Source organism: Heterocephalus glaber, unplaced genomic scaffold (assembly GCF_053883595.1).
Source record: "Heterocephalus glaber isolate CG9 unplaced genomic scaffold, H.glaber_assembly_v1.0 deba00000768, whole genome shotgun sequence".
Taxonomy (NCBI): Eukaryota; Metazoa; Chordata; class Mammalia; order Rodentia; family Bathyergidae; genus Heterocephalus; species Heterocephalus glaber.
The window spans coordinates 4,273,392-4,294,713 of NW_028258162.1; the positions used below are offsets into that span (position 1 = coordinate 4,273,392).

At 39.4% G+C, this 21,322-nt stretch overlaps 1 long non-coding RNA gene across 1 annotated transcript in view; it reads right to left on the reverse strand.

Moving 5' to 3' along the window:
* Positions 1-16,222: 16,222 nt before the first annotated feature.
* The window catches only part of LOC147829068 (uncharacterized), a 33,013-nt gene continuing 27,913 nt past the window's right edge, over positions 16,223-21,322 (reverse strand). The window contains exons 2-4 of the long non-coding RNA XR_015449626.1: positions 20,499-20,634; positions 19,403-19,484; positions 16,223-18,628 (exon numbers count right to left, since the gene is read on the reverse strand). This is a non-coding gene — a long non-coding RNA (uncharacterized LOC147829068). The remainder of the gene's footprint in view (positions 18,629-19,402; positions 19,485-20,498; positions 20,635-21,322) is intronic.

Consider the following 21,322-nt stretch of genomic DNA (forward strand, 5'->3'; position numbering starts at 1 on the left):
AGATTTTAATTTCTTGGCTATCTGTTTGAATTTATTTCATGGATTCCATTTCTTTCCTATGTTGGGCATTCATGGTTTCCATCATTTCCCTAAGTTTCTCTAATTTTTTAAACTTGTATTTGCTCTAGAGTCATAAATCATGTTCTTCACTACAGTTATCATCTCAGTAGTTATATGAGAAATTATTGCTTTTTATTAATTATATTGGTACATTTTAGGTATACAATATAATGACATTCATCATTGGAAATTCTCACCTTTACATAATCCATCTTGGTTCTTATTTTTTTCTCATTCCCCTGCCCTCCCTTCAATCCCTCCACCCCTCCCTATCTACAAAGACTTCATTTCCATTTTTTCTTTTTCTCATATTAATTCCATTCCCTTCTTTCCTTTCTTCTACCCTTCCCATTTGCCCTTCCCCTTTGCCTCTTTTCTTCCTATTTCACATTATGTATTATACCTTTTAATCCTTATTTACACTTTCAGTTTCTCATACTACAGAAACTATTTGGTATTTACACATGTGTGTCCTATTTATTTCACTTAAGAGGATGGCCTCAATGTGCATCTATTTAGTTATAAATATCTCTAGTTTCTCATTCTTTATGGCTGAGTAGTACTCCATTTTATAAAAAAAAAACCCCACATTTTCTTTATCCAGTCTGCAGTTGATGGGCAATTGGGCTGTTTCCAACCTTTAGCTATTACAAACTGTGCTGCTATGAACATGGGTGCACATATATCACAGTGGAATGATTCTTTTAATTCATTGGGGGAGATACCCAGCAGGGGACCAGCTGGGTCAAATAGGACTTCCAGTCCCAGTTCTTTGAGGTATCTCCATACTGCTTACCACAATGCTTGCAGCAGTCTACACTCCCACCAGCAGTGGAGTAGTGTTCCTCTTTCCCCACAGCCCCACCAGCATTTGTTATTGGTTGATTTCATGATAGCAGCCATTCTTTCTGGGGTGAGGTGGAATCTCAGCATTGTTTTCATTTGCATCTCTCGAATGACCAGTCATGTGGAATATTTTTTCATATGTTTATTTGCTATTTTACTTCTTTGTCTGAGAAATGTCTGTTCATTTGAGATGTCCATTTTTGGAGTGTGTCTTTAAGTTTGGGAGGTCTGATTTTTTTTTAAGTTCTTTATAGATTCCAGATAGTAGACTTTGTCTGAGGAACAGCAAGTGAAAATTTTTTCCCACATTGTGGGTTGTCTCTTCACACTGCTGGTGGTTTCTCTTGCTGTGCAGAAGCTTTTTAGTAAGAAGAGATCCCACTTATTGATTGTGTGTGCCAGTTCATGGGCAACTGAGGTTTTGTTCATAAAATCTTTTCCTACACCAATGTCTTCAAGAGTTCTACCTAACCTCTGTTCCAGCTGATTTAGTGTTTCTGTTTTAATATTTAGATATTTAATCCATTTTGATTGTAGTTTAGTGCATGATGAGAGATATAGGTCTAGTTTTAATCTTTGGCAAGTTGAAACCCAATATTTCCAGCACCATTTATTAAAGAGGCTATCTTTCCTCCAGTGAGGGTGTTTGGCTCCTTTGTCAAAGATGACATGGCTAAGTGTGTCTGAAGTTGTTTTTGCATCTTCTAATCTGTTCCACTGGTCCTCAGGTCTGTTTCTTTGCCAGTACCATGCTGTTTTTATCACATTAGCTTTGTAGTATAGTTTCAAGTTGAGGGTTGTGATACTCCCTCCCATGTCTCTGTTGCCTAGAATTGCTTTTGCTAATCTAGGTCTCTTCTTGTTCCAAATGAATTTTTGGATTGTTTTCTCAAGGTCTATGAAGTATGTGGCTGGAATTTCGATTGAGATTGCATTGAATCTATATAGAAGTTTTGGAAGTATGCCCATTTTCACTATGTTGATGCTTCCTACCCAGGAGCAGGGAATGTCTTTCCATTTCCTGATATCATCTTCAATCTCCTTTTTCAGAGTGCTATAGTATTCAGAGTAGAGGTCCTTGATTTCTTTTGTTAGGTTGATTCCTAGGTATTTCAGTTTTTTGGATGCTAGTGTGAAAAGAACTGCTTGCCCAATTTCTCTCTCAGTGAGTCTGTTGTTCATGTAGAGGAAAGCTATTGATTTTTGTGTGTTCACCTTGTATACAGCTACTTTGCTGAATTTGGTTATTAAGTCTAGAAGACTTTTGGTGGAGTTCTGTGGGTCTTCTATATAGAGTCTCATGTCATCTTCAAATAATGACAATTTGACTTCTTCATTTCCTATCTTTATTCCTTTCATTTCTTTCTCTTGTCTAACTGCTATGGCTAATGTTTCCAAAACTATACTGAACAGGAGTCGTGATAGTGGACATCCTTGTCTTGTGCCTGATTTTAGTGTGAAGGATTTCAGTTTTTGACCATTTAGTATGATATTGACTGTTGGTTTTTCATAGATGGCTTTTATCAGGTTGAGGTAGAGACCATCTATACTAATTTTTTCTAGGGATTTATCATAAATGCATGTTGGATTTTGTGAAATGCTTTTTCTGCATTTATTGAGGTAATCGTATGGTTTTTGTTCTTGGTTCTATTAATATAGTGTATTACATTTATTGATTTGCATATGTTGAACTATCCCTACATCCCCAAGATGAATCCCACTTGGTCAAGGTGTATGATCTTCTTGCCGGTCTTCTGCATTCTGTTTGCCAGTATCTTATTAAGGATTTTTGCATCTATGTTCATTAGTGAGACTGGCCTATACATCTCCTTTTCAGTTGGGTCTTTATCTGCTTTGGGGCTCAAGGTGATGCTTGCTTCCAGGAATGAATTTGGGAGTATTGCTTCCCTTTCAATTTCATTGAAGAGTTTAAACAGTAGTGGCTGCAGTTCCTCTCTAAATGTCTTGTAGAATTTTTAAATTACATTTTCAATTTCATTTAGTGATATTGGGTTGTTTAGAATTTTTAGGTCATCTTCGTTCAACTTTGGTAATTGACACATATCTAGGAATCTGTCATTTCTTCTGTATTCTCCATCTTATTGGCATATAGGTTCTCAAAGTAAGTAGTGATGATCCTCTGGATTTCTGCTGGGTCTGTTGTAATTTCACCCTTTTCATTCCTAATTGCATGGATTTGGGCCTTTTCTTTCCTTTTTTTGATAAGGTTGGATAAGAGTTTGTAAATTTTGTTTATTCTTTCGAACAACCAACTCTTGGCTTCATTGATTTTTTTCTATCATTCTCTTAGTCTCCATTGCACTGATTTATGCCCTCATCTTTATAATTTCCTGCCTTCTATGGGCTTTGGGTTTGTCCTGCTCTTCTTTTTCTAGAAGTTTGAGATTCAGCATCAGGTTGTGTAATTGAGCTTGCTCTGTTTTCCTAATGTTAGTATTCACTGCTATGAATTTCCCTCGTAAGACTGCTTTTATTGTGTCCCATAGATTCCATTAAGTTGTACTGGCCTTTTCATTTAGTTTTAGGAACTGTCTGATTTCTTCTTTAATTTCCTCTGTGACTCATTGATTGTTCAGAAGTGTGTTGTTCAATTTCCACGTGTTTATGAAATTCTTGCAGTTTCTTTTGCTATTGATCTCCAATTTCATCACACTATGGTCTGATAATATACAGTGGATAACTTCAATTCCTTTGCACTTACTTAAACATGTTCTATGAGTAAGTATGTGGTCTATTTTGGAGAATGACCCGTGTGTAGCTGAAAAGAATGTGTATTCTGATTTTGTGGGGTGGAACACTCTGTAAACCTCTGTTAAGTTCATTTGTTCAAGAGTTTGGTTGAGTTCTACTATTTCTTTGCTTATTTTTTGTCTAGTTGATCTATCTGTGACAGTGGGGTATTAAGGTCCCCCACTACTATTGTATTAGTGCTTATTTGATTTTTCATGTCTGTTAGTATTTGTTATATTGTTGGGCACACTAGTGTTTTGTGCACATATGTTTATGATTGTCATCTCTTCCTCTTGTATTGTTCCCTTTACAAGGATGTAGTGACCTTCTTTATCTCTCTTAATCAGTGTTGGTTTGAAATCCACTTCATCTGCAAATAGGATAGCTACTCCTTTTTGGGGGGTTCCTTTCACATGGAGTATTGTTTTCAACCCTTTAACTTTCATGCTATGAGTTTTTGAATTAAGTGTTTTTTATATGCAGCATATTGTTGGATCTTGCTTCTTGACCCATTCTGCCAGTTATTTCTTTTGATTGGTGAATTGAGACCATTAACATTGATGGCTATAAGGGATATGTATTGACTTATCTTTATCATGACTTTTTCTTTTTGTTGGATTCTCCCCCTTTGCGTTTAATTTCTTGTCATGCCTGATGGATTCATTCTGCAGGACTTCCTGGGGTTGTGATCTTCATTGTCTTTTCCTAGGAAATTGTTTAGAATTTTTTTGAGTGCTGGTTTGATATTCGTGAAGCTCCTAAGGTGCTCTTTGTCATGAAAGTATGTTATTTCTCCATCAATTTTGAAAGATATTTTTGCAGGGTACATCAATCTGGGTTGGAAGCTGTTTTCATTTAGGGCTTGAAATACATCACTCCACACTCTTCTTGCCTTGTACAGTTGTGTTGAGAAGCCTGCTGTGAGTCTGATGGCCTTTCTGTTGTACGTAATTTGTTTCTTTTCCCTAACTGCTTGTAGACCTTTGTTCTTCTGTTGGGTTTCTGGAATCTTAACTATTATATGCCTATGTGTAGATTTTTTTTTTTAATCACAGCTAGTTGGAGTCCTATATGCCTCACTTATCTCTATGTCAAGTTCTTTTCCCCTGCTTGGGAAGTTTTCTGCCATTACTTCTGCGAACAGTTTTTTATGTCATCTGCACCCTCTCCTGTTTCTTCCTTGACTCCTATCACTCTGATATTATTCTTCTTTGCATCATCTAGCAGCTGCTGGATTGATTTCTCATAGTCCCTTACTATTTTTAAGACATTTTTCTTTTCATGATCACTAATTGCAATCCTATCCTCTATATCTGAAATTCTATCCTCACTTTGGCTCATTCTGCTGCGAAAACTTTCAGTGGAGTTTTTAATCTCCTGGAAATGTTTGCATCTGTTTTATGGATTCCATTTGTTTCCTATGTTGGATTCCATCATATTCCTCAGCTCCTCTATTTTTTTGTTATCTGTGTCCCCTCTAGATTTGTTAATAATGTCTTGTACTATGGGCACAATCTCTGCTGTTATCTGAGAAATTATTTCTCATTTCCTTTTTTTCAGGTCCCCTTTGGTTGCCAGTTCAGGGAGTCTAGATGGTTGAGTATCAGATTGTTCCATCTTGTTGCCCCTTCAGGTTTGCTTAGGTGTTGTTGATTTCTGGTTTGAGGACTTATTTATGTGTCTTCTCATTTCAACAGATGCAGCCTGCTGTGTCTTTATTGAGGCAACTTTTTGCTCACCCAGTGGTCTTGAATTCTCAGCAAGCCACTGAGCATCCTTTACACTGCTGCTCACTAGTACACTAATTCCTGGGTTCAGAGTGTTGGCCTTCTGGATTCCTGAGCTGACCTGTTTTCTGGGTGGGCTTCTGGCTGGGGCCAGTCCACACTTGGGATGGTATCTAGGTGTTCCTCTCACTGGGGCCCCTATGTAGCTGTTGCCTGGGAAGGCCTTTGGCTCAGGGTTGTGCACCCCAGTTTCTGTTGTCTGCACAGGCTTTGGCTAGGGTCTCCTCATACTTATCAATGGTATCGGGGTGAGCCTCTGGGTATTGCTTGTGTGCCTGTACAGCTCTTCTCCAGGTCAGTCTCTGGCTGTGGCCGATGGTATGGTGAGCCTCTGGCTGAAGCCTGTGTGCCTGTGCAGCCCCTTTCTTGGTGGGCCTTTGGCTTGGGCAGATGTGCCCAAGCCTCTGGTGTTGGGGTAGAGCCCTGGCTGGGATTCACCCACAGCTGTGCTGGTCTGGGCCACACAGCTGCTCCTCAGGATCTGCCCACACTTAGGGATGGAATGGTGGACCTCCAGTGGGAGCCCGCGTACCCATGCAGCTCCTCTCTGGGCAGACTCCGGAGAAATTATTTCTGATTTGACTTTTTCTAGAGCCTCATTCATCTGCTTTGTTACTTCTGCTATTTTCACTTCAGAGAGTCCAGGTGGGTAGCTTTTAAATTATTCTATGTCATTGCACCTGGGTTAGCCTTTGATGAGCTGGAAGTCTGGGGTTTCATCTTGCTTCTGTGTCCTCTCATTTTTCTCTTTTTTTAAAGTTTAATTCCTGGGTTGATGCTTGTAAATTGCTTATGGCAGGTAGCTTCATTGCAAGTATTGAGAACCCTTAGGAAAGACTACTGTTCAGAGATGTCTTTCACAGATAACTGGCTTTTGGGTTTTGAGTCTGTTGCAAGATCCTACCTTTTCAATTTATTGGAGATGAGAAGTTGCTTCCTATTTGGCCTAACTCCTGGTTCTTTCACTTTGGCCTATAGTATTGTTTATGAACCTCAGGCAATCTGAATCTTGGAATACCAGGAAGAACAACTGATTAGAACAATTATATCACCTTGACTAAAGTAGTCCAATCAGTAATAACAATAATGCCAAGCACAGCCTGGAAAATGACAAACTGTGGTAACTATTGAATTGCTACCTTTAACCATATAAACTAGACTTGTAGTTATGTAACAAAATCTAAAATAAACCAAAAAACTGTATACAGTAAATATGCCCTGGATATGGCAATTTTACCCTCAGGGGAGAAAATTTAAAAGGTGTTTGGGGGAAAAGTAGAGAAATAGAACACTTAGAGATTAGAACCAAAGCTGGAGGACAACTGAAGATTTTGTGAACTTTGGGAAACTGGTGAAGAAGACAGGAGGGAGAGAAGGAAGAAATAAAAACAAGAACAGAACAGAATAATAACAACAAAAAACTGAAAACAATGTTCACAATCACATAAAAACAGGAACAATCAAGAAAAGAGAAAAAGGGCCTGGGATTTAGCTCAGTGGTGCTACTGCCTGTATCACAAGTGCAAAGTCCTGAGTTTGATCCCCAGTGCCAATAAATAAATAAATAAATAAAAATTTGGGCCAGGGATTTAGCTCAGTGGTTCCACCACCTGCCTCACAAGTGCAAGGATCTGAGTTCGATCCCCGGTACCAAAAACAAAACAAAAAAAAAACAAGAAAAGAGAAAAAACAACAAGAACAAAAAGGTGTCCACTTTAGGGTATATCGCTACTGTCACTGGTAGACAGTTCCCAGATCCACACTGATTAATCCCAGCAAGCGAGCCATAGATTTATGGCAGGGTAATGTATAATCCCCACAAGTCTGCACCTTTAGTTCCATTGAAATTCAGGCTAGTTTCTGGCTGTGAGGCTAGAATCCAATTTGTTCATCCTGCAGCACTCTGTGTACCTCCTGCCGGCTTGAATTCAGCTCCCTGCAACACTTGAACTTGGCTCTTTGATATCCTATCTTGAACTCAGTTCTGCCTGACCCTGACACTGGGAGCCACTAGATGGAGCCAGCCCACAGCTACTCTGAGTTCCAAACTCAGATGGCCTCTCTCCAAAATGGCAACCAGCCAAATACCCTTTCCTGGGGTATGTCTGAACCTGAAAAATTCACCAGGAACTTCAATCTGCTGAATCCACTGGTGCATTTCTCCATGGAGGCCTTTGGGGTCGCCTGTAGTTACCATGTTTCTGGAAGTTTGAGCTGCTCCTACCATGCCGCAAGCCAGGGCTCAGGAACAAAGCACCACTTGCCACCTCCTTCTTCTGCATTGAGGTCTCTCTCTCTTTGCTTTCTCCATGGGCTTCAATTCTCACTTCAGATCCTTGCTGGGTCCCAGGGACTCACTTCCCTCCTTCTCTTCCTCACATTGCTATATTCCAGCATCTAGACATCAAATCTTGGAGAGGCTGTTTCTCTGCTATTCACTACTCTGCCATCTTCCCAGAAGTCTACACACTTTTTTTCTTTTGGTACCAGGCATTGAACTCAGGTCCTTGCTCTTGTGAGGCAGGTGGCGAACCACTGAGCTAAATCCCTGGCCCTACACTTTTCAAATGTTAAGAAATTCTCCCAAAAAAGTATAAGTACTAAATGAGTGTAGGAGAAAAAGGAAAATAAGTCCATTTAATGGAAAATAGCAAAGGAAGAGGGGAAAGGAAGGGTAGAAAGAAAGAAAAAATAAAACACAAAAAAGATAGTATAAAGTAAGTCAAATATACTAGTTATCATAGTGGATATAAATCTTACTCATTAAAATAGAGAAATTAACAGGTTAAATAAAACTAAATAAAATGGCACAGGAAAATAATAAAAATTTTTTCCTGTGAAAATAATATACAAAAGAAATGTTACCTCATAGAAAGTTGAATCATAGCCAAAACAGACATGGATGTCAAAAGCATCATTAGAAATATAGAGTCATTCCATAATAATGTAAGGTATAGCTCACTAAGTAGAAATTAAAAATGCCAAGTCTTTATGAAACAACAAACTACAAAACCTCAAATCATAGAAAATAAATTTGATATATTCAACACTCCTCTTTCTTTTTTTCCCTCATGGAAACAAAAAGAATTAGGAAAAAAAATGGATGAAACAACATAATTCAAACATTATTCTTTTGCTAACCTGGACTATCTCTGAAAGCTAGCTCTAGTTCAGTCCATAAAACACACTGTAACAAGTCCCCCATAATTATAGCGATCATACTCTGACCACAAATCCGGAAAATTATAGAGTAATTTTTAGAAGATTAATAAAACCACCCCCATACTTTTGCACACTTTCAAATAATTCATAGGTCAAAGAAGTCATTTCCATTAAATTTAGAAAATATTTAGAACAAATAATGAAAAGAGTGTATCAAATTATAAGCTGTAGGAAAAGCAAAAATATATATAGCTTGAATGCATCTATTAAAAATTAAGCATTAAAAAACCAATGAGTTGAGTGTCATCTTATGCTTGGAAAATACTGCAGAATAAACCCAAAGATGGTGAAATAAAGCCCCCCAAACTGGCATAACAAAATAACAAAATTAGAAGATCATTCCAAGGAATTTATCATCCAAACAACAGGATATTTTAGCATAGGCCCTTCCCCTTCTCCAAAAGCAAAGCTGAGGCAAGAATTTGTCTGCAGGTAGTTTATTTAGAAGTCCCTGGAGGAAAGAGTGAAAAACTGGAGAAAGGAAAACAGAAAAGCAAACCAGTGTAACTGTACATCATCAAATTGGACTCTCATGTGAGTACCACATGCCAGGAATTCCTTAAGAAACCTCATAGAAAGAGCCTCTGGGTTGTCTGCCTAAGGGAAGAGTTGGCATTTCTCCATCAGCTCCTGTTGCATACTGCATTTTCTGTTTGCACAGGATGAGTCCTGCCATGTGCCATGTCCTTATATCAGACTGGGTCTACAGAAGAGTGTTCTCCCGTGAATAAATTCTCCCTCAACATCACATTTTGCCTTGTCTGCTCTAGCACCTTCACGATCCCAACCCAGATATGCTCCCTCGGTTTCTGAGAGTAGGTATTGCAATGCTTGTGGTTGCAAGCTCTTCCCTCCTACAATGCAGACTAATTTATAGCTCAAGTCATGCTGTGGCATGACCCTCAATATTGATCTGGAGGCAAGGAGGGAGAGGTGGAGACAGATTCTGATGAGGAAGTCACAGCTGAGGTGTCTCCTTCAGAGGTCTGTGCAGAATTATTTGAAAGCAAGAAGATGTTCTCTTATCAACAGGGAGGGGCTGTTCCTTCCATCCCAGAGAATTTAGGGGAACCTAAGGAAACAAGATTCTCAGCTAATCCTTTGAAATATCCCCATAACAACCCTCAAAGTCCCACTCCTCTGCTATCATAACCTTGGTCTTTGCATTGGAGACTCATCAAGTCTATAGATTCAATCGTCATTGTAGCTTTGTCCCACGACTTTAAATCCTAGGCCAAAATATTCTCAGTTGCACATAATGCTACCCTCTTGAGATGAGACCGAGGAGGTCTTCTAGCATTCAAAACTTGCTCTGAGTTGATATTTAGCTGACTATACACCTGCCACTTTCTTAAAGCTTCTGAAGCATCCATCAGAACCAGACAATCCATGACCCTTTTCATTACCATGGCCCCATATTATTCAAAGGCCTTTCCTATCTGTACTTGCATCTCACCCCTATCCACTCCAAGGGGACTCTCAGCACTGGTGATGTCAAGAGCTCTCACCACTTGACCCACATGCACAATGAGGCCCTTGCTGCTATCTAACAGCTAACTGATTCAGCCACAGAGGGTCTGCTGGCTACGGCCACTTTGATACCAAACGCACCTCCCCTGGCTCCAAGCAGAGCCAGAGGCAAAGACTTGCAAGAAAGAAGCTTGTCTGAGAAGAGATCCTCAGAAGTAGAAAAGAGGAGTGGGGAAAGAGAAAGCATGTTTCAACTGATGCATTCCTTGGGAAATAAAGCTCAGTCTCATTTGGTACCCTCCAAGGAACCATGTGGAAGACATCTCAGAATCCGTCACCTGCAGATCTGACAAGGGGGACGATTACTGATCAACTCTCTCATCTGCCAGGGGCTCTCCTGAGCTGGAACTCCTTCACTTTCTGGGTCAGATGGATTCCTGCAGAAATCTGCCCATCACATTATGGTGTCAGAGAAGTCACTCACTGGGCAACAGAAGTTTATATCTGCACTCGTAGGTGAAGCAGAGCAGGGGACACCAGACTAAACACAGGTCGCAGACAAAGGATCAGGAATTAAGCTGCCTTGAGAGGTGGTAAAATCCAGTGGGTGAAAAAGAACTCTCAAGGAAGACTACTTGGGTTCACTTGACCTTTCTGTGCCTCAGTGCCCTTACATATACAGTGGGCAACATAATAATAGTGTCTACCTCATAATGCTGCTGTTATAAAGATGAAAGGAGTTGTTTTATATAAGGAGGCTAGGACAAGTGCATAATATACATAAGATAAGTAACTATTACATTCTCAGTAACAACACTGGTGACCAGAAGACAATGGAATGACACCTTCAAAATTTTGATACAAAATTAGTTCCAACCTAAAATTTTATACCAAGAAAAAGCGAAAGTGACCTAATTGCTCCTCTGCAGGAGAATGATATATATTTTGTTACTGATTCATTCAGTAATTACAATGAATGAATAAAGTCCACATACCATAAATCCTACACATTTTTAAACCAGTTATGAGCATTCATTCTCATGATTCAAGGATAGTTTAATGTTAGAAAATCTAATTTTATTTGCCTTATTATTTGGTGATCAACGTTAAATCATGATCATCTTAGTAACCTTTCCTAAGTTAAAAAAAATCTTTGCTAACTTGGGACGAATTTGACAGCAAATTCTAATAAAATTATAAAATAAATAAATTTTGAATCAAAAAATAGTCTCATGCTTAATTGCTTGATAGAAACAATTTCTTTCTAATAAGAACTTAGGGTCTCAATGAACATATGTTGAGTAAAATGTATTCCTGATCCTTGCAGTTCTGGACATGGCATTTGACTATTTAACATGCTAAAAATAAGTTTCCTAATATCTAAGTGAGGCCTAAATGAAGCCATCTAAAATATTCAAAAGCTTTATTCATATTCTAAGAATGAGTATAATTGAAAATTATCAATTGTTCCATTCCTATATTTAGCCTTTGAAATGAGAATTGATGTTACAGCTATCTCTAAGTATAGAAAGTGAGAAAGATTAGAAAATGTCTGATTTTACAATCAGTGGCAATTTACCAGAATGATATTCCTCACTCATCATTTATAAGACCAACTTGTTCCCCATCTGTATTCAAGGAGACTTTAGACTCAGGGGAAAGTTTCTGGCTCTGTTGACAAAAGTGATTTAACTTTCAGTGTGTATGATCCTCTATTTCAAGGCTTAGGGAAAATACAGTGGCATTTCGCTTCACAGACTTGATTCTTTGCATGATTCTGGTCACAAACCGAGTTGAAAAGCACCAAATCAAATTCAATAGTTAGGTTCACTGCTGACTTTATGGGGAAATTTGATTCAGTTCTCATCCATCTTGGTTAGTGGATATATTCTGTGGAAAGAGTTGAATTCGTGAACCGAAGTGCCACTATTGAGAAATACTTGAAAATCCGGCCTAAATCTCAGACAATTTTCTTCTTGCCTTTTAATGCTTCTAACATTCTAACATCTACACCGAGATGAAGGAATGTACGTACACCTGTGAGACATGCCATCAACATGACTTTGCCTCAGTTCTTTTGTTTTTGCTATTCTGTTCCCTCTGTCAAGCAAGGTGTTTGGCATTTGTATTTGTTAGGGTTCGCTAGAAGAACATAATCAATATTAAATATGCATATCATTATCCAAAGGGATTTATTAGGTAGGTTTACAGAATCAGAGGCAGAAGGGTCACAATATCCGTGTACAGAATCAGAAGTGGTAAAATCCAAAATGGCCTTCCGCACGCTGGAGAGCTAGAGGGTCCGGGAGCGGTCAAAGGTCAAATGTCAAAGGTCTGGCAGCTCACTGTAGAGTCACCAGTGCCAGTCGGCCCTGGGAGGCTGAAGAAACTTGAGCTCAACATTCAATGCAATGGAAGACACTGGAGCTCCACGTTCAAAACAATGGACGACAAGCCTATTGGTTGATGCTACCCACATCCAGGGCGGTCTTACCCTCAATTTGCCGGCCTACATGTCAATCATCCACAGACACACCCAGAACCCAGCTTTACCATTCTGCTAGGCGGTTCTTCCTCAAGTCAAGTTGACCTACAGTGTCACAATGAATGGTCACAGACTTATTTCCTCTTCTTTTAGTCTGATCAAATATTTCTTAAATGCAAGAAGAAGAAGAACATCCGTAAATCCTAGACACCTGGCATTGTGTTCCTCTTTTCCTTGCTTTAGGTTTTCCATAGAACTTACAAGTACATAATGCGTTTATTTGTATATCATCAGTCTCTCCTAATTACAAAGAAGCTTTGCAATCACACACACTTTGTCTCTTTTTCCCTGTTACCACATACTCAGAGCCTACAACGTGTAGAAGATACAAAGTATGCTTTAAATAAAGAAATGAATATGGAGTCTTAAGTGTTTATAATACACAATTGAAATTTTCCGCTGCTCTTCTTCTCCACATTTCAAGGGCCTGTAGAAATGCCGGATGCAGTCACAGCAATGATACAAGAGTAAATACAAAGAGAAGCTTTAGTCTCCAAACAACGCAGAATAAACTGTAATGGAGGACTAGAAAAATGATTTGGCCACAGACTGAAACATTCTAGCAAGTTATCTTTCTATGAAAATATTTCTTTCCATTAAAAGTTTCAGTTAGGCCCAGGGATTTAACTCAGTGGTTCCACCGCCTGCCTTGCAAGCACAAGGTCCCGAGTTCGATCCCCGGTACTAAAAAAAAAAAAAAAAAGTTTCAGTTAGACACATTTCTTCGGAAAAGATGATATGTGAAAATGTAGTGCTCAGATTTTAATAGATGCCTCCACAATCTTCGTATTCCAACACTTGGAGAACATTGTAAGAAAAAGCATGAGGTTTTTATTCAAACAGGTCTGGTGTGTGTTCTGGCTAAGTGTACAATTCTGAGCAGGATGTTTAACCTCTCTCAGCGTCTTCATTTGCAGAGGCTCCAACGGGAGACTCCATTCCTCCTCCCAGGTTCTCCAAATGAAGAGTACCGTCTGCCGACAAGTTACCCAAGCCAGAAACCATCACCATTCACACCTTCCTTTTTTTCAGCAAACCCTCCATAATCCTCCATCCCCGTACCCAACTCATCAATAAACCATCTCAAGTCTCTGTTTAAGTCCATTTGTTTCTATCCATCCACACTGCCATGTCTTTTCTGTGGTCCAGGTCACCACCATCTCTCTTGTCAGGATTATTGCAATAGCTTCTTAGGTGGTTTTATTGCAGCCAGTTCCCCACCACTATCACCACCTTGTTCCCTCTACTCCCAGGACAGCCAAAAGAATAATACAAACATGCAGCAATCCTCTGCACAACATGGTGGCTACAGCAAGTAATAATACAGTATACTGCATATTGTAAAAGAGTTAAAAGGAAGGCCTTTTAAATGTCCTTACCACAAAGAAATGATATGTGTGTGGGGAGATGGGTAGTTAGCCTGATGAATAGGTAGTTGGTTAGCCTCATGGACAGATAGTTAGCCTGACTTGGTCATTCCAAAATGTACACACTTACCAAAATATCACACTGTGTCCCCCAAATATATTTGTCAGTTAAATTAAAACTTACAAAATTACACAATAAAACACAAACATCAGAATAAGCAGCAGACATTTGGTTCATTTCCTGGCTGCCACTACTCTAACACCTGTCTTCTCCTTTGCTGATTTTTGTGGGAGAATCCTCCATTTTATGAATGTTGAAAAGGTGGCAGGCTCTTAATATCGAAGTTTGGGAAAGCCAGATATTGTTTGCTCCAGACTCTGGCAGCTAACTATAGGCCTGTGATCCTGATGTGGCTAATCAGACACTCACGTCCAGCAACACCAATCTGCAGGGACAGCTGCAAGATCACTCAGCCTGGTGACAGTGGCATCAGTGAGAATACTGTGGTTCTGGGGTGTGTGTCTGTGGGCAGTGTCTACTGCAGCCTCGGGAGGACCATTTCCTTTACCTGGCCTCTTCAGGAACACACTCATATTCCAAGTCCTGGCCTGGACCCCTTGTGACGTTTCCAGAACTGGCCAATAAATACTCTTCCCTGAAGTCCCTTCCGCTCAGGCCAATGATTCATGCTTCTAATCAAGAGCACTGAACTGGCACATCACGGAGCTGCTGGCCCGCCAACTCCTGGCATCTTGCCTTCCATTGCGCGGACCTGTGAATACCTGAGGCCCTTGGTGCTGCTTTGGGATTTGAGTACCATGCATCTATCTCTCCAGCCTCCCCTTCTCACTCCAGCCACCCTTGCCCTCCTGCAGCTGAGCTAGAAGGACACCTTCTCTTCAGCGGTTAGAATTTTGCGCACACCTCCGCCTCAAACCCTCCCCGATAGGCCCTCCTCACGCCCACACCACCCTTTACTGGGCTCATTTCCACTTGTCCTCTCCATCTCAGCTTCAGATTCCTCAGAAGCCTTTCTTGGACAAGTCACCTGTGGACTTCTTCTTTCCTTGTTTTTTTGTTTTTGTTTCTTTGTTTGTTTGGTCCCAGGGATCGAACTCGGGACCTTGCGCTTGCGAGGCAGGCAGCAGAACCACTGAGCTAAATCCCAACCCTCCTTCTTTCCATTGTGATGTGTCTTCCCCAAGCAAGAGTGAAGGCAGCTCCACACCTTTATCTTCAGAGCATCACCAAGAACCCACTTTCACACCATCTCCAGCAGGAAAATCTCCCTCGGACAGGACCTTATCTTTCTAGTTAGAGGGATTAGAAAGGAGGTAGGGTTCTCCAACTATGTCCACTGCGTGCCCGGGACAGAGTCTTTGAACATCCTCCCTCTGTCTACTAATGGGGTACTTTCCTAAGGTGGATTACCAAAATCAAAATCTAGCTATTTTATTTAGAATTAGAAGCTTTTTTTTCTTTTGATACCAGGGATCAAACTCAAGACCTTATACTTGCCAGGCAGGCACGGTGCCACTGAGCTACATCCCCAGCCCTAGCTATTTTATTTAGAAGAAAAGAATTCCTGATTGTGAAAGGAAGAATATAAAGAAAGGAGAATTCTAACGTGGGTACAGTAGGCATTTCTGGATAAATCAAGAAGGATAGAGTACTATAATAAAGACAGAGCTGAAGTTGAGGGTTTTGAGTTGTGTTAAGGCACTGGAAGTTTAGGACTGGGAGAGAGGATTGTAGGAGGCAGTAGGAGACTGCAAGAAGAAAGAACCAGTAGTAATTCCAATTCCTTAGGAGGCTAGGGCCAGAGGATTGCAAGTTCGAGCCCAGCCTGGACAACTTAGTGAAACTCAGCCTCAATATAAAAAATAAATCAATCAAAGGGCTTGAGATATAGCTCAGCAGTGCAGCAGCACTGGGTTCAATTCCCAGCACCAGAAAAAGGGGGAGGGCAGAGAAGATAGACTCCCAGTGCTGTGTAAATCCACCAGGCTTAGTAGCAGTTACTGCTATATGTAAATGAAAAAATACTCAATGCTTTTAAGTGTCAACAAAGAGAAGCAAAATGAACCTGGGAGTTGAAGTCCAAAAGATTTGAATTCTCAGTCCCACCAATTGCTAAATCAACTTAAATTCTCTGAACTTCAGTTCCCTCATTTATAAAATAGAGACAAAATGCCATTCACAATATTAAGTGCCAAAAGCCAGGTGAAGAACAATGTATATAGTAAGGTCCCATCTGTCTCTTTCAGAAAAAAGTCATGTATTGACCAAGTATCCCGGAGTGTACAGAAAGTAGTAGCAGTGGTCGCTTTGGGAGAATGAACCTTACCTTCCCCTGTATATTCCTTTTTCCTTTCTAAGTTAACTTCAGACACACAGTTTAACTATTCTAATGAATTCATTAATGGCCTAAGAATATTTATCTCACAAAGTTGTTACCAAAAAAAACCCACCATAGATTTCCAATACATGCTGGCTCCCTTTCCTCCCCATTGTAAGTGTATACAAATCCCCCACCTGGAGTTACATGTAAAACCTAGGAATTTCCTCATGTGCTAAACCTTGCCAGTCCTTCTGTGAAGGTCCATGCATGTGCTTTAGCATGTATCGGTGTATGTTTCATAAATGGGAATAAGACAACTCGAAGCTATATTCTGTGGAGTTGATACTGCCATACTTTGAGAAAATACAAAAGTGCTTGGGTGTATACTTCACTCTATAGCAGTTTGTTTCATCTTTAGTGGCCACAAAAATAAAAATTACACATTGAATGAATGGCTTTGATCATTTCTGAAAGGTGATATGAGAGTGGTCCACCCTGATCTAATAGTTCTGAAAACTGGAACACATTTTTGAGCACTTCTGGAATAAGCCCTCATTTTTACACATTAGGAAACAGCTCCCTGTAGCAGGTTTTCCAATTCACTAACCATCAACTGCTGAAGAACTGCCAATTATTCTCTACACTTGGCCCCCACAAGACATTTCACCAACCACTTCCTAAATCAATAGCATGTTGACGCATCCACAAAAATATTTATGTTCATTTTTTCATTTCCAAAACAAAGGGGGGGATAAACCGAACATGGGGTAGAAGGAAGGTTTCCTTTGAAAAGAAAAATACGTTGACTCAGAATAATGAGTACAATGTGAAAGCACTATGACTTAAAAACTGCTCTGGTTTGGTAGATGCAAACACATAAAATATAATGTGGATCGAAGTATCTAACACGTACTGTGCAAAGGTAGTCTGAAGTAATGGGCCAGGTATCCATCAAGTATTTATGCTCTTTTTCTAAATGCTATACACATTTCATTTACCATAAAATATATAAAATATTTACTTTTTCCCTAAAAAAGATACTGTAAATTATTCAAAGTGCAGTACATTTCACCAGTTCTTTCCACCTGTAAAGTAGGCTTCTTAGATCAGTAGCAAAGTTTTAAAAAAGCAATCCTGAGGGCTCCGAAAAGCATAATTTAGGAAAATCAAACACCCACAAGGAAACTTACTTGTTAATGTGGAAAGTTCAAGTCCAAATGGAAAAATCAAAGGTTGTCATTTGGAATTAACAAATAGCGCTATTATGATTAGAAAATAGCATAAAAGTTAAATATCCCTTCTGTACCTCACTGGGTTAGGAGATGAAAAATGAAGGTTTGGATACATTTTTGGTCTAGAGTCACATGAGCAGAATTGGCCCAAACCATTCTGATAATTGAGAAAATCCTTTGTGAATAAAATACTTCATTTTGGACCCTTTATCTTTTAGTCATAGTCTTTTTCATCCAATTATATATTGACATGTATGCGGAATTACCGTGGAAATGCTATGATTACAGTGACTTCTATTTAGCACTTCACGTCTGATTTTCCTTACTTTTTAGAGAACATTTTCTTACACTCTTGCCCTCATTGAATACTTAAAATGGCTCTCCACCAAATACATAGACCTCTGCAATGTTCTGATGTACGTATGTTATAAACAAGAATTCTTACTCTCTTGGTGTTTACATGATGTGTAAAGTGGTGATTTCACATTTCAGTTCTGATATAGCCACATATTTACTCAGTTTAATAAATTTTCCCTTGGAAAATGTTCCTTTAATTATGTTTTGCATATTTGAATGATTCTCATTTTGCACCTGTATTCAAAGGCACCTGATTTTAATGGATTGACTTTCTAGGCGAGAGAAAGGATAGCATTGTATAGTGTCTGCTTGGACAATGGACCTTACACATTTGACCTAGACAGCATTCTGTACCCTATTTTACCACCTCATTAACTCGATTAAGATGTCTCAGTGACATCCAACATCATACAACTATGTAATTAAAATATAAATCCAAATCAAATTTACATTATAGCTGAAATTATAGAATGAAGACAACCTGGCATTCTCTTTGCGGTTTCTTTGAGAGACCTGCACTTTGACCTTTCCTCAGCCAATTCATTTCACTGGCTCTTTTTTTTCTTTTTCTCAACAGCCACTTTCATTTGTTTTTCTTTCACCATTTTTCCTTAAGTGCCACTTTTTCTGCTTGGGTCAAATTTCCAACCTGCACACAAATGAAAAGTTGGAGGGAATTATTCAGATCATTTGAGCCTATATCGTATTTTGTATTTGGATTATTGGAGTGTGTTTCAGCAAAGCTAGAATTTTCTTTCCTGCCTGATCCAAACAGCAGCCTAATTATCCTTTCCCTTCCAGCTGTGAAAGCCCAACCAGGAGGAAGTAAAATGATTTTTCCCTAGTCCCAAAGCAAGTTATTAGCAGCTGTAGACCCAGGAACCTCTCCAGTCTCCATAGGTACCCGTCATAAGTTACCCCGTGTGTTCACTGACTTGGAAGAAGATGCTTTTTCCATTTTTCCTGAGAACAACTGCATGTAACTGCTGTTAACGAATTTCATTCCACCTAAGAATTACTAATATCCTAAGTACTTTAAATTTGTTCTGGAAAAAAAGCTTTAAATATGCACAATAATATTGCTCGTATTATTGGGGAATCATCCTTTCAATAAAACTGGCTTAAAATTAAAACTTTTTTTACATAGGTACAAATTAGAAGAATTACTCAGTAATGAGAGGGTAGAGATATAGAAACAGGCTAGTACCTCAAAAACTGTTTAGAGATTTAATTAAAAGCAAGGGCAGCAGGAGAATTAAAATTTAATACTAAACATTGCAAAATCTAAAATTATAGGCTGAGAATGACTTACCATTCTAAGAACTCACCTTTTTATTTGGTACCGGGGATTGAACTTGGGTCCTTGTGCTTGTGAGGCAGGCAGCAGAACCACTGAGCTAAATCCCTGGCCCCTAGAACTTACCTTTTTATACTGTTGGTCACAAGGTTCAAGTAGAGTTGAATAGATGATGTCATCCAACATAGGTAAGGAAAATTCCTCCACTCTGGAACAAACAGCACTTAATAAATATCTGAGTGAAGGAAAATTACTCCTGCTTTTTTTAATCAGCTCATTTTTTAATAAAATACATTTTCAGAATTTATAATGTTTCAATACAGATCAACATGACATGTAACAGTTCTCCCACAATATTTGACTCAGGAATGACTAATCAACCTTATTTAATTGATTTTTACTTGTCTAGACATTTGGAAAATTTAAGGTTTTTTGTTTTTCATTTTATTTCCGTGAGTGTGTGTGTGTGTGTTGCTAGAAATAAAACCCAGGGATCTGCACATGCTAAGCAAGCATTCTACCACTAAGCTGCATTCTGAACCCCTCTTAGTTCTTCATAGTCTACTTTACTTAAGGGGAAACATTAAAGCTCCCAGTTCTTCCGCTATCAGGTCGTTCCTTTAGAAATGACTCGCCAATCAAAAGTATCCCAGGTCCTTCTTGCCTTCAACAGAGAATGGGACGAGAGAAGCCAAAAATGGTGCCAAAAGTTTATTTAGAAGGTGCAGGGTAAAATGGGTATGGGAGAAACTAGTTGTGCAGAGCAAACTTGGGCAGAACAAGAGAAAAAGAGGGTAAAAGAAAAAATACAAGTACGTGCTCCATCTGGGAAACACAATGTGGTCTATTGTGGGAGGTCAGATCACTCCTGGGGCCTCGTCATCTTTATGCCATCCACATCTAGTGGGGGAGTCCAAGAAGTTCCACAGACGGGCTCCTGGCATTGTCCTGGGATCTTGTAATTGACAGGCCCCACCCACTTCTCTAGCCAGTTTGCCATGCCCTAGCTTCTACATCACTTCCATTTGGAAGTCACGAATCTCTGAGGGCAGGAGTTATCCCCAACACTAAGAACGATATTGTCATTTAGGTGCTATTAAAACATTTGTAGAATGAATGGATAAACGACATGGAATGAAACATGTTAAACACAGACTAGGAATTCATTTGCAAAATAAGAATTTTGATGATGTACCATAAATATAAATCACTTTCATATTACCTTGAGATCTTTTAAAATGTGAGTGATTTCTTGAATTTGAAAATGGCAGGTCTGTAAGATTCACATTACTGGAAAACACCGAGTAGAGTGTTTTCTTCTGTGACCACTGGGAAACCAGATTAGAGTGTCATTTTTACTGGAGAAAAAAAAAGACAGATTCTATTTTAGAAGCGGTGAAAGCAATACCTGTAGCTTTCTTTCAGAAACAGGAAAACCAGAAAACATAAAAAATAGCTTGATGAAGATCCACAGCTGTAAGAAGTGGATCCCTTGACTAGGTGAATTCTCACCCATCCATACCACAAGAACAAGTGGTAGAAGGCAGAAAGAGAATCGTTCTTCTGCACAAACAAGAGGGTTTTGTTGGGTTATCCTGTCTCATCCCAAACCGACACGAGTAACATGGTAATCGGTTACAGGATCTGTTAATGATCCTGCATATCTCGAATCTCAGGATTTGAGAAAGTTCATGACCACTAAACAACGCAGGCATTTCCCTAAGGTCTAGCCTCAGTCCTTCCCCCTACTGAGATTCTCAGGGACTATTCCCTGCACCTAGATTGGATCCCTTTCTCTTACACTGGATGACTTTTAACTTTGAACTGTGGCTTTGTCCTCTAGAGTGAATAGAAACTCCTACCTCTGGAAGCCTCCTGGACAGCTTCACCTTGATTTTTCTACCAGTATCTCACTTAAATTCCTAAGATTAGCTGCTCCTCCTCCCCAAAGAAAATCTTCTCATGGCCTCCCTACTTCATAGGGTGACACCACAGAGCTGCAGACAAGCCTCTTGGGCTGGGGTTCCCAGATTCATCTTTAATTTC